Genomic DNA, 12,724 nt, shown 5'->3' on the forward strand with positions numbered 1-12,724 from the left:
TGCAATAAACAAAGCTTTATCCCCCCTCTCCTATAAATACTTTTCTACATTTATTGCAAAATTAAAATGCTTTCATTTTAAAAGGTAACTTCTGAGTTGGTAGAATTGTTTCCTTCCCTTCCCCTCTTCTGAAAACTAATCGTGATGTCAGTGTTACAGATTATTTTATGTTGTACCTAAGGTTTTAGGAAAGAAACCCTTGGATGGTGACAGGGCTTATTTAATTTAGATTTGGTTTAAATGGTATTACTATTTTTTATTTATTTTTTTAAAGATTTACTCATTTTAGAAGAGTGCAGGGAGGGAGGTGGAGAGAGTCATAGGAAGACTCTGCACTGAGAGCTGATTTGGGGCTCGATCCCACGACCCTGAGATCAGACCTAAGCTGAAACCAAGTTAGTCACTCAACCAACTGCACCACCCAGGCACCTCTAAGTGGTATTGACTTTTAGGTATGAACTCTATCTTAATGCTCTTTCCCCAACAAAATGATCAGTAAATTCTTCAGGTGTAAAGTATGTTAAGTTGTACCTTGTTTATTCATAGATCACTGATACGTCAGCCCTATTCTGTTGCTATCGGTAATATCTTTGACAGTTTACTTGCTTGGGCAGCACTGCTGTTGAATATCTGATATTATCTGATCCTAGAATGGAATTGGCTCTGACAACACTCTCTCTTTCCTTAGCCTTAACAACAACATTCTTTATGCTATCTTTCCACTTTTAGGAGAACATGAAGGAGCAGATTCTAGAGCTGTAAAGAAATAATATTAGCTGTCAGTTTATTTTTTTAAATAATGGAATCCTGTTCCGTATCTAAATTCCAGTAAATGGGGATCCCTGGGTGGCGCAGTGGTTTGGCGCCTGCCTTTGGCCCAGGGCGTGATCCTGGAGACCCGGGATCGAATCCCATATCAGGCTCCCGGTGCATGGAGCCTGCTTCTCCCTCTGCCTGTGTCTCTGCCTCTCTCTCTCTCTCTCTGTGACTATCATAAATAAATAAAAAAAAATAAAATAAAAAAAATAAAAATAAAAAATAAATTCCAGTAAATGTTTGATAATACATCTGTATGACTGAGTTAAGGAATATAAGCTGCCTATTAAAAACCCCACTTTCCTACTGAGGGTACTACCCCAAATTTTAAAAAATTGCAATTGCAGCTGACCTGAGACTTACCAGCATCCTAGTGATTTGGTTATCCAGACTATACTTTCTGGGACTGAAATGAGAGAAGAGAATAAAAATGACCGAATAGGGTCAGCTAATGTTTCATTTTTAAAAAATCACTATCTGTAGGGTTAGGTTGCTAGGTAATTGCTTTTTAGTGGTTATTAGTGATACTGTATTCCCTCTCTAGCGCAAAGCAATTTTGACTAGAGCATTCTTCCATAATTAAGAATCAAGCACAAGGAGCTTTGCTTCCAAAAGTTTTTCAGGTGACAAGGGTCCTTGGAAGAAAGATAACTGCAGTAAGCCTTCCTGCCTCCATATGGTCCTTTGGCTCAAGAGACTTAGTCCATTTAAGGGACCATGTAAAGAGTAGCAAAAATTGGGGGGGCACCTAGGTGGCTCAGTCCATTCAGTGTCTGCCTTCTACTCAGGTTATGATCCTAGGGTTCCAGGATTGAGCCCCAAGTCCCACTCCCTGCTCAGTAGGGAGTCCGCTTCTTCTCCGTCTGCCTCTTTCACCCCTACTCATGCTTGCTTGCTCTCTCAGATAAATAAAATCTTTATTAAGAAAAGTAGCAAGGCTTTTTCATAATTCCACTTGTTTGCTCACAGAATTAAGTCATAAGCAGATTTAGAGGAAACAAAGTTAAGATTCATAGTTTCTGTCCCTCAGCATGTTTTATTCCTTCTAAATTATTTCTACTATGGTAGTTTCCAATGTCAACCGAAATATAAGTGAATGTGCAAACATGATTCTTGTTTAAAGCCGAGAAAGTTATTGGGAGTTTGAAATCTAGTGGATATTTAATTTGTAATATTGTTGCTTTTTCCTAAAACCTACCATTTCTACCAAATGGATTCAAGTGCTAATTAAAAACTGATATATTTTATTTAGTTCATTCAGCTTATCACCTTTCTGGCCATCTCAATTTTAACATGCTTTGAACTTGAACAAATACAAAAGACTTTGGTTATTAGTAGACATTTCTTGAATATAAAGCCTTTTATCTGAGGAAGCAATTGAAATTCTCTTGGTGTTTTGTTTTTAAGTTTTTATTTTAATCACCCAGTGCTCATCATCACAAGTGCACGTCTTAATCCCCATCACCTATTTAACCCAACCGCCATCCACCTCCCCTCTGGTAAACCATCAGTTTTTTTTTTTGCCCCCTTTGCTTATTTTGTTTCTTAAATTCCACATATGAGTGATATGTGATATTTGTTATTTGTCTTTCTCTGACTTTTTTACTGAGCATTATACCCTAGCTCCATCCATGTCATTGCAAATGTCAAGCTTTCATTCTTTTTTATGGCTGAACAATAAATATTCCATTATATGTAGGTGTACAAACTTTTTATTGGAGTTCAATTTGCCAACATATAGCATAACACCCAGTGCTCATCCCATCAAGTGCCTCCGTCAGTGCCCGTCACCCAATCACACCCCATCCCCTTGCCCACCTTCCCTCCCACTACCCCTTGTTCCTTTCCCAGAGTTAGGAGTCTCTCATGGTTTGTCACCTTCTCTGATATTTCCCAATCATTTTCTCTCCTTTCCCCTATAGTCCCTTTCACTATTTCTTGTATTCCCCGAATGAATGAAACCATATGATGTTTGTCCTTCTCCAATTGACTTCCTTCACTCAGCATAATACCCTCCAGTTCTATCCACGTTGAAGCAAATGGTATTCGTCGTTTCTAATGGCTGAGTAATATTCCAGTGTACACCACATCTTCTCTATCCATTCATCTTTCGATGGATGCCGAGGCTCCTTCCACAGTTTGGCTATCATGGACATCGGTGCTATAAACATTGGGGTTCAGGTGTCCTGCCATTTCACAGCATCTGTATTCTTGGGCTAAATCCCCAGCAGTGCAATTGCTGGGTCGTAGGGCAGGTCTATTTTTAACTCTTTGAGGAACCCCCACACAGTTTTCCAGAGTGGCTGCACCAGTTCACCTTCCCACCAACAGTGCAAGAGGGTTTCCCTTTCTCCACATCCTCTCCAACATTTGTTGTTTCCTGTCTTGTTAATTTTCACCATTCTCACTGGTGTGAACACACACACACACCTTTATCCATCAGTGGATGGACTTTTGGGCTGTTTCCATAATTTGGCTGTTGTAAGTAACACAGCTATAAACATCAGGTTCTTGTATCATTTTGAATTGTTTTTGTATTCTTTGGATACATACCCAATAGTGGGTTGCTGGGTTGTAGGGGAGCTCTATTTTTAACTTCTTGAGGAACCTCCATGCTTTTGTCCCTAGTGGCTGCCCCAGTTTGCATTCCTGCCAGTGCTAGAAGTTTTCTTTTCCTCCACTTTCTCGCCAATGCCAGTTGTTTGTTTCTTCTTTATTTTAATCATTCTGACAAGTGTGAGGTAGTTTTGATTTGCATTTCCGTGATGATGAGCATCTTTTCATGTGTCTGTTGGCCATCTGTATGTCTTCTTTGAAGAAATGTCTGCTCATGTCTTATGCTCATTTTAAATTGTATTTTTTGGGGTTTGGGTGAAATTCTCTTAGTTTTAATTTATGAATGAGGAAGTGGATATTGCTGCCTCTCACCTTTCTTCATTTTGTAAAGTAATTGAGGTTTGAGTGAGCCTTACTGACTTCATCGGATTCCTACAGCCCGGTCGGTGGCTCTTAATGCCCCCTTAGAGAACATTTCAACAGCATGTAGGGGTGCTTCTTCATGGTTTGGGGGATACTACTACCAATATTTGATGGTCAGGGACTAGGAAGAATTGTCCCTGTCCTATATGACTTGCCAGTATCCCATCAGATACTATCTGATCTTAGAGTGAACAATATTTTGTAGATATTAACGGTGTTTTTTGTATACAATACAAAATTTCCTAGGAATGCAACTGCCTTGTAAATCAAGGAAGGATGATTATTTTGTTTGGAATATTTCCAAGAGTTGTTTGCTATTTTGGAAAATTATGTCATTACAGTACTTGACATTAGAGCACATCAGGGTCAGTTTTCATTTGCAGCAGTCATACTCCTCTTTTTCCTCTATTATAGCCATTCCTGAACATTTATGTATCACACTATGCATTTTATTATAAGTTTTATTTCTCCCTGATAATATAATTAAGTTTTAATGTTGTTTTTCTTCAAAAACTGTGTGTGTGTGTGTGTGTGTGTGTGTGTGTCTATATTAGGTAGATAGGTATTATCAAAGACTTTTAGTTCAGCATAATGTAAGGATGTTAGATTGTCTGGGCTGGGTTGGGAACTGTTGATTTAAACTAATCTGGTTCTGGGTTGAACAGGTAAGGGGGATAGATTGATCCAAAGACAGTGAAGACGAGGATTTGTTGAATGGAGGAGGAAATACTCTCCCAAAGGGGTGTGGCCTACATCTGTGAGGTCGGCCTGGGACTGCAACAGCCAATTTGCTATCTTGAGAGCAACCAGCAGGTGGAAAAAAATGATACACAGAAGGAGGAGAACTATAAAGACACCCTAATTTAGATAGCTTGTGGAAACCACCATGAGCATAAGCAAGTTTGATCATGCTCAGTAGACTCTTGTCTTCAGTCTTCAGAGTTCCCTTTTCAGTTTGAAGAATGTTTAAGTGCCTAAATCTCATCTTTGGCCATTGTAATGTAAACACAATCAGGGATGCCTGGGTGGCCCAGTGGTTGAGCCCCTGCCTTCGCCCAGGGTGTGACTCTGGAGTCCTGGGATCGAGTCCCACGTCAGGCTCCCTGCATGGAGCCTGCTTCCCTCTGCCTATGTCTCTGCCTCTCTCTCTCTCTCTCATGAATAAATAAATAAAATCTTAAAAAAAAAACAAAACCACAATTGAATGAAAGAGCATGGAGAATTGTTTGACAGGTAGCCCTATTTTTATTTTTTATTTAAAGATTTTATTTATTCATGAGAGAGAGACAGGCAGAGACACAGGCAGAGGGAGAAGTAGGCTCCATGCAGGGAGCCTGACGTGGGACTCGATCCCGGGTCTCCAGGATCATGCCCTGGGCGAAAGGTGGCGCCAAACCACTGAGCAACCCAGGTGTCCCGGTAGCCCTATTTTTAAACCTGAGATACTTCTTTTTGCTAGTCTGGGCCTATGACCCATGGTGTTTTCTCACTTCAAACTTTTTGTCATAAGTACTATCAAATTTAAACATAAGTAAAATATTTCTGGACATTTCTACACTGAAACTATGTAGATTTGTTAATGAGTTGCTTTATTTTCAAGAGCAGAAAATTTTAATTTTTTTTAAATTTTTTTTATTTATTTATGATAGTCACACAGAGAGAGAGAGAAGCAGAGATACAGGCAGAGGGAGAAGCAGGCTCCATGCACCGGGAGCCTGACGTGGGATTCGATCCCGGGTCTCCAGGATGGCGCCCTGGGCCAAAGGCAGGCGCCAAACCGCTGCGCCACCCAGGGATCCCAAGGGCAGAAAATTTTAATATATACTCAACCACAAATTCTCCCTATTGTGTAACTTAAATCTTTTTATGAAAATTTTACAGAACTTAATTGAATTTAGTAGAAGTACTGAATTAGTGGGAATTTCTGATTTGAAAACATACACAGCTCCCTTAGGTGACAGTAATCAGGCTAAAGCTGCTGAACAACCTTGAAATATTTGCTTTGAGTTGATTTGATAATTTGGTTATCTTTTTTCTCCGCAGAAATACCAAGAGAAATCAAGAGCAATATTAATCCTTTCTGGGGATTATTGAGAGCTTGGAAACTTAAACCAATAAATGGCCTGAAATATTGTGATTATTACTATAATTTGAGTATAGTTGATTAGATAACTGAATACCGGTGGAATAATTTGGGGACTTGAAACTTGATTACAATTTATGATTATGAAATTTAGGTTGTTAAGATGATTATGGATGTGGTTTTGTTTGTTTGAAATTCCTTTTAAGACAATAGGAGAAAAACGTAAATGATGCCTTGTGTTGCCCAGTAATAGTTGACAGTGATTCTGAACAGAAAAGAGGATTTTGTAGGGGTTTGGGGGGGGGGGGGGGCGGGTGTTGGAGGGCTGGAGGAGGGGAATGATTCCCTGAGTAGAAACTAGAATTATACTGGTCCATCTGCAGATTTTGACTTAATTGAAATATATGTTTGTGTTTCTAATAGTCAAAGCAAATTGTATTATTTGTTGCTTTTCATTTAAAATTTGTGATCTTATGATGTCACAAAACAAATGTAAAGTAGTTAAGATTATTTTTGTTATTACTTAGAGGTGCAAAGGAAAAATGACAATTTGAGCCAACAGATAATAGTTTCTACAAAAACCATACCAGAAGTGTCACTTGCAACCATTTAGCTTCTAGGACATTTAACTTTTTTTTTTTTAAACATCTGTTAAGTGCACAGAATGTGCCAGACATTAAAAGTTGGGCTTTTAAAAGTCAGTGGGTCAATTTGAGCTTACAAAGGAGCCAACAGAAGAATGGCAAAGGTATCTTCCCAGATAGGAAACACTATTTCCTAGGAAGGAGGAACCAAAAATCGACTAGTGAATCTTTAATCTTTGAGTAATATAACTTAAATTTGTTCTTTTATGAATTCTAAAAAAAGGAAAAATGAGATCAAGCAGTGATTAGCACTACACGGAGTATGGAGGGAAATGGGGATGGTAATTAATTTTACTTGACAAATTAATGATGAGGGACCCAGATATGGTAATCTGTTAAGGTTTAACAAAACCTACAGGGATATTATGACCTGAAGTTAAATTGGATTTAGAATCCAGATGTTAGTCCTTAAAATTCTTAATATAAACAAAAATCCCTTTTGCTTCATTGAATTAATTGGTCCTTCTCAGTGTAGTATTAGCAATATTAGCCCAAACTACTAATTGCTGTGGTAAATGACAGCAGAATAAGTAGTTTGCCAGGGGGCTAGGGGTCGCATGAATGGAGAGTGGATACAGGAAGGTGATGATAGTGCTCTGGAACTGGAGGGTGGTAACGTTTAGCTAAACTATGAAATACTAAATGCCATGGAATTGTACACTTTAAAATGGTTGAAATGATAATTTTATGTGTATTTTACAATGAAAGAAAAGGTCTGGCCCAGCAACCCTTCAGTTTGGATGAGGTCCAATATAGTGAGGGTGTCAGGGCTTTCATGTAGCTAGTTAAATAGGTTGAGGAAGTGGGCATGGGGGAGTGTGGATTAATATCCCCTAACACCAGTGGAAGATGTGATTCTAAATCTGGCTTATGGTTGAATTGCTCTGTTGGTTGGCTGCTTCTGTTCTGTCATCGTGGACTATGGGGCAGGAGAGTAGGAGCCAGGGAAGAGAGTCCATTGGGGTCTCATGAACAGTGAGCAGTTAGGAAAGAGGGTTTGAGAAAGGATGGGTATGATTCCATAAATAGAAAGTAGAACTTCTCAGCACTCCTAAACCAGAGTAGTACACTAGCTGCTCAGTTCAGGGGGACTCTCTACTAAAACAGTTTTGAGCTGTCTTCACTTAGTGAGCCTCAGACTACAGACATAGTTATGAATATACCCAGTTTCCTTGAAAGTTAATAGGCTATCTTATCCAGTCTACCCTGTTTTTTTAGACTTTGATCCATGTATTGCATTTATAGCTGCTTCAAAGTCTTGAGAACTTCAATAAGAGACTGATATATATATGGAAAATAATACATAAAACCAAAAAAGTTTATGTATATATGAGTTCTTATGGTTTGCTCAAGAGGGCTTTAGGGGACTTTTATCTAAAATGAGAATGCTAATGTGTTTTGTTTTATGCATCGGTATGATACATGATAAAACCTGAGCTTTTTCTGCCCAATACAAAGTAATTGGGGGCACCTAGGTGGCTCAGTCCATTAAGTTGAGTTATGATCTCAGGATCCTGGGATCAAGTCCCATGTCATGCTCTCCACTCAGCGGGGAATCTGTTTCTCCCTCTCCCTCTTCCTCTCTCTCAAATGGATAAATTAAAAACAACAACAACAACAAAAACCCAAACCAAAGTAGTCAAAAAGGACTGATTCCAAAATCAGTGACCTCAATCACGGTAGAGCTTTTCTTGCTAAACTATTATAAGGATAAGTAATATTTACAGGACTTTTGCTAATACAAATTTAGATTTGTTCTTCAAAGACCTCATATGATTATTTAATACCACAGTATTTCTCAGCAAAGTGCTATTGAACTGAAATTTCTACCACTGTGCCAAAAATAGTTCCACGCCTGTTGAATGTCCTCCTGCTGTGTAATAACCCTGTAGTCCCCAGTTTCTGCTCTTTTTTTTTTCCCCCAGTTTCTGCTCTTAACACTAGTCATGGAATCAGTAAAACCTGTTATTTTCCTTTGTTCATTTATGTTTCTGAGGAAGGTAGGACTGCTTTGGGGAATTATTTCCATTATGTGTGAATGAAGACTACATGGTTTATAAATTATAGGGTAAGTCCCTGAAAATGCCCAGGAAAAACCCCTGGGAGCTCCAACGCGCAACCTACTTGCCACCAGGTGTGACACATTGGATTGTTTGATGGGCTGTGATGTTCTTCCTGTGAAGAGCACGTGACTGCATATATAGTGCAAAGGGCAGAGACTGTGAGGAAGGAGACCTGGATTATAGTAATGGTTCCTAGGTCTAATTCTGCATTGATACAATGCAGAATTGATACGATTTGGGCTAGATGACACTGTTTGCTCAAGAAAGCAGTTCTATTTGGTGGTGTTCACTTTTTTTTTTTTTTTAAGTTCTTCTCTGACCCAGCAGTTATCACTGGGGAAAGGGGCTGTCAAAACTATTTGAATAAAATGAGTAAAATTGTTCTTGAGTGAGTTTTTTTCTTGTCTGAATTATGCAGATAATTTTCGTGAATTGGTTGAATTTTTAAAAAAATATTTTACTTATTTATTCATGAGAGACAGAGAGAGAAGCAGAGACACAGGCAGAGGGAGAAGCAGGTTCCATGCAGGGAGCCCAATGTGGGACTTGATCCTGGGACTCCAGGATCAGGCCCTGGGCTGAAGGCGGCGCTAAACCGCTGAGCCACCCAGGGATCCCCTGATTGGATTAATTATTCTTGTTCCCTAGTAACTTTGCCCTTATAGCATAAAGGAATAAAGGAAAGAATCAGGCTGCCTACCAATTTCTTACATCATGAATGTTTATGTGAGGATCCTTCAAGTTGGTATATATCATAGAGGTAACTTGGATTAGAGGAAGAAATTTCTATCCCAGGTTATGGGAAGCTAGCTGAGGAGATTGCTGCCAAGCAACAGTGCTGCTTTTCCATGGTATTCCCTAATGATACCAGCCACCTCTATTCAGGTTATAGGTAAGGTAGATGGGGCCAGGTTATGGGATGGATTGCTGTGATGGGGGAGGGGAACAGTAGTGTTGGCACACTCAGGTATTGGTTTGCCTTTCTGAGCTTGAAGAAATATCTGAGGTGCACCAGCTTCTGACTCAGAGTTGGAAAAAAAGAAACACAGTAGCTAAAACTCTGATTTTTTTTTTCTCCTGAAGCTATGTGGCTTTGAGAAAAATCTAGACATCTATGATCACAAAAAAATCTCACTGTGCCATTGGCCATCTAGTGAGAGGGAGTGATCATAGATAGGCATTTTAGAAACAGCTCCATTGAATGGGAGACACCTTACTGGAAAGACCTGGCTTAATAGTCTGTCTGCATTATAGTCCTGTCTCAACCAAAAGTCCTGCTTTGATCATGTATACAACTTGCCAACTCCCAAAGATTCTTAGAAATATCTTTCTGTCCTGGCAGACAGGTGACTGGATATACTGCGGGAAAGTGGTATTTTTCAGTTAAGGCATAATTTATACATATTTCAAGACAATGTATTGAAATTAAGAAGGGACAGAAACAGAACTCTTACTACATTCTGTTGTTTTGGATGAGTGAAAAATAATTGCTAATAACTTTGAGGTAGCACTGTGTAACAGGACTTGTGAGATCTGACTTCTTGTCCCAGCTGTTCGACCAATGAGCTGTGTGACCTTGAGCAGTCATTTAAGGTACCTTAAGCCTTAGACTCTTTTTGTGTAAAATGAGAACAATATTATCTGTCCTACTTATCTCACAGTGAAAGAATATAAACATGCTTCTGATGGTAGTCAATATAAATCTTCAGGACAGATAGGGGGCACTTCCATTGGAGAGGACCTCTGCACTGCTATGGGGTTGACACTTGGGAGAGAAATAGAGGCTGTCACAACCCAATCATTGTCATTTCAAATTTATGGTCAGCTGCTCCTTTGAAACTTCTTCAATAATAAAAATGGGTTTGTAGATTAAAACGTAATAGCTCAGATAATAGAAAATCCAGTAAGTTGCTGGTTTGAATGATTTCAACCTATCTGGACAGTGGTTTGTTTGTTTGTTTGTTTTCTGTAGACTTATACAATCTCCATAAAAGACCTCCTAAATTCTAAAGCCAGGCAAGATTAAACTGTTAGTTTAAAAGAAGTTTATGTGATAGAATTTCACTTTTAGTATTGAATATATATATGTATGTTTGTATACACGTTATAGTAAATTGAGATCTTACACAACCAGGATGTGGTACATATCGACCCTCTTATGAATATGGGATTTTGAAGTCACAATATTGGATTTTCATCTATGTTGGCCATATCTGTGATTTAAAAAAATATTTTATTTATTCATGACAGTCAGAGACATAGGCAGAGGGAGAAGCAAGGAGCCCAGTTAAGGACTCGATCCCAGGACCCAAGGGATCATGACCTGAGCCAAAGGCAGACGCTTAACCACTAAACTATCCAGGTGCCCTCTTTTTTTTTTTTTTTTAAAGATTTTATTTATTCATTCATGAGAGACACACACACAGAGAGAGAGAGGCAGAGACACAGAGAGAGAAGTAGGCTCCATGCAGGGAGCCCGATGTGGGACTTGATCCCAGGACTCTGGAATCACGCCCGGGGCCACTCAACCGCTGAGCCACCCAGTTGTCCTTTTTTTTTTTTTTAATTCTAATGAAGTAGCTCTTCCTTCATCAAAGGCCCAGGATTTCTTTCTTTCTTTCTTTGTTCAATTTCTGTTTATTTTATTTTAAGTAATCTCTACACCCATTGTGAATTTACAAACCCAAGGTCAAGAGTCACATGCTCTGCTGACTCAGCCAGCCAGGCATCCCTCAATTTCTGTTTCCTTTTTTTTTAATAATAAATTTTTTATTATTTAAATAAAAATTTTGACAATTTTTTTTATTGGTGTCCAATTTGCCAACATGCAGAATAACACCCAGTGCTCATCCCGTCAATTTCCCCCCTCAGTGCCCGTCACCCATTCACCCCCACCCCCTGCCCTCCTCCCCTTCCACCACCCCTAGTTCGTTTCCCAGAGTTAGGAGTCTTTATGTTCTGTCTCCCTTTCTGATATTTCCTACCCATTTCTTCTCCCTTCCCTTCTATTCCCTTTCACTATTATTTATATTCCCCAAATGAATGAGAACATATAATCTTTGTCCTTCTCCGATTGACTTACTTCACTCAGCATAATACGCCCCAGTTCCATCCACGTCGAAGCAAATGGTGGGTATTTGTCATTTCTAATGGCTGAGTAATATTCCATTGTATACATAAACCACATCTTCTTTATCCATTCATCTTTCGATGGACACCGAGGCTCCTTCCACAGTTTGGCTATTGTGGACATTGCTGATAGAAACATCGGGGTGCAGGTGTCCCGGCGTTTCATTACATCTGTATCTTTGGGGTAAATCCCCAGCAGTGCAATTGCTGGGTCGTAGGGCAGGTCTATTTTTAACTCTTTGAGGAACCTCCACACAGTTTTCCAGAGTGGCTGCACCAGTTCACATTCCCACCAAGAGTGTAAGAAGGTTCCCTTTTCTCCGCATCCTCTCCAACATTTGTGGTTTCCTGCCTTGTTAATTTTCCCCATTCTCATTGGTGTGAGGTGGTATCTCATTGTGGTTTTGATTTGTATTTCCCTGATAAGGCCCAGGATTTCTTACATCATTTAGTTATCTCCTTTCTGGGGCTTTTCAGGTTCTGATATGTGGCAAGCAGAACTGTATGCCAGTGGTGTGCTCAACCCAGTTCACAGGAAGCTATTTTTCATTGTGATTTCCATACCCTTAGAAGGAAGAGTGCTGAGGGGGAAGGAATGTAGAATTTCGATTCAGAAATCCTGGGTTCATGGCTTCCCTCTGCCCTTCATTAGCCAAATGAGCCTAAACAAGTCCTTTAAAATGTCCTGAGCCTCGGTTGTTTATTAATCTATAAAATGGGGATGTTAATATCTCCTTTACTTACCTCATTTATCCACCTAAAACTAAATTGTCTTAGAACAGGCTGTGGTGCCATTTGCAGTGACCCTATTTTTTTCTTGTTTTGAGAAGGGTCATTAATTAGACTAGGAATGTCTTGAGGGCAGAAGCCTTTGTATTTCCTTTCCCTTTCTCAGCACCTGACCCAGGGAGTCAGGGCCTTTCACATGAAATTGTTCTCAAAGAGAAGAGTTGTCTCCATGGGTGCCAGAGCTACAGTTTGACCTTCCCTAACTTTGTGACCAAAATGAA

This window comes from Vulpes vulpes, chromosome 8 (genome assembly GCF_048418805.1).
Source record: "Vulpes vulpes isolate BD-2025 chromosome 8, VulVul3, whole genome shotgun sequence".
Taxonomy (NCBI): domain Eukaryota; kingdom Metazoa; phylum Chordata; class Mammalia; order Carnivora; family Canidae; genus Vulpes; species Vulpes vulpes.